Raw genomic sequence first — 1561 nt, 5'->3', positions numbered from 1 at the left:
CATGTGTTTTCATAAGGATTTAAGGCTTAAAGGATCATGACCGATAGCACCACTGCTAAATGAAGCATGGTGTCTATCTCTCTGTATTGTGACTCCTGACTGCAGAATACATTTTCACCACACATTCCTTTACACCAAAGTTGGCAACTATGGTCCTGGAGGGCCTGCAGTAGGCTATATGCTAGCTTTTATTCCAGCTCAGCACTAACACACATTATTCAATTGACTGTGGTCTAAACTGAAGAGACCATGATTAGTTAATTTGTTGAATAAGGTCTGTTAGAGCTGGGCTGAAACAAAAGCCGACACACACTGCCTGGTGCCTGGACGTCACTTAAAGATTTGTAATGAGGAGGTTACATGGATCTTTACATGGCAGAGAATAAATGGAATGTTTCTATGTCATGTACAGGCCTAGTGCAAGATATGATGTCCATCACTGGAATTATTAAGCCGCCTCAGTGAAGCCAGGGTAAATAAGAATGCAAGGTTTAATGATCAATTGTATAAAATCAGTGGCCCCTGGTTGATTGCTGAGTTCCCATCTCACACATTTGCTCAATGGAGAACATTGATTTAGCTATATTCAGCTTTGGTCAGGCTCACATATCATCCTGATGCTATCATATTCCTAAATGTGGTATGAGAATCCTCACTTTGCGCTGTCTCAGTTTGTGTTGGTTAACACTCTATTGATTCATTAGAGATGTTTCCCTTATAAACTTGCCTTGGTGTAATTACATCTGCCAAGTTGTCAAGGACGATCTGATTGGTTTATCTGACCTTAACTGCCCACACAGGCCCACACTCACCTTAATATCTGGATGTAGCAAAATGATTATGCAACACTCTTGTTATAACATTAATAATGAGTAACCATGTTCTCTATATGACATTTATTTATTTCATCTTTTAGATTTTAGTCAAAATAAAGCTCTCAAATACTGTAGTTTGAGTTACATTCCCTACAAGGCTCAGAACTGTGTGAGAGAGGGGAGGCTGGTGGAGATAGAAATCGTAGGATGCGCTTATTGTAATGCATGGAACGGAATGAGGAATTCCATTCCATGCATTGCAATGAGCCTGTCCTCCTATTTCTGCCTCCACCAGCCTCCCCTGATGTGAGACCACTGAATGATATAGTTCTAGATAACTCGCTCAAGCGCATGATTGATACTTTCCACTGAGCAGCAAAAAAACTCTGCACACAATAATTTAGCTGTTGCCCTGAGTGATATTGATCTGAATAGCCTGAAATGAGGGAAATCGAATAGCTCCGTGGCTAATTACATAGTAATGAAGGCAGGGAGGAAATAGCCTCACATTGTTGGCAATCTCACACAACGACCTTGATGTGAAAGAATCCAATTTAGTACAGAAGAGATTCCTAAAAAGTCCTGCTATATAGGAGAAGGTAACACACCCAGTTGATGATTGGGCAACCATGTGTCAAGGCTAATTTTTATTGCAGTTTTGAATTTTGAAAGCATTGCTCACCCACATTATCCCAATACAATGTCTCACTATTAAAAAACAATGGTTTGAATGTTAGATTATAGCA

The sequence above is a fragment of the Argentina silus genome (assembly GCF_951799395.1).
Source record: "Argentina silus genome assembly, chromosome: 1".
NCBI classification, from domain to species: domain Eukaryota; kingdom Metazoa; phylum Chordata; class Actinopteri; order Argentiniformes; family Argentinidae; genus Argentina; species Argentina silus.
Note: the sequence above shows the minus strand (reverse complement) of the source record.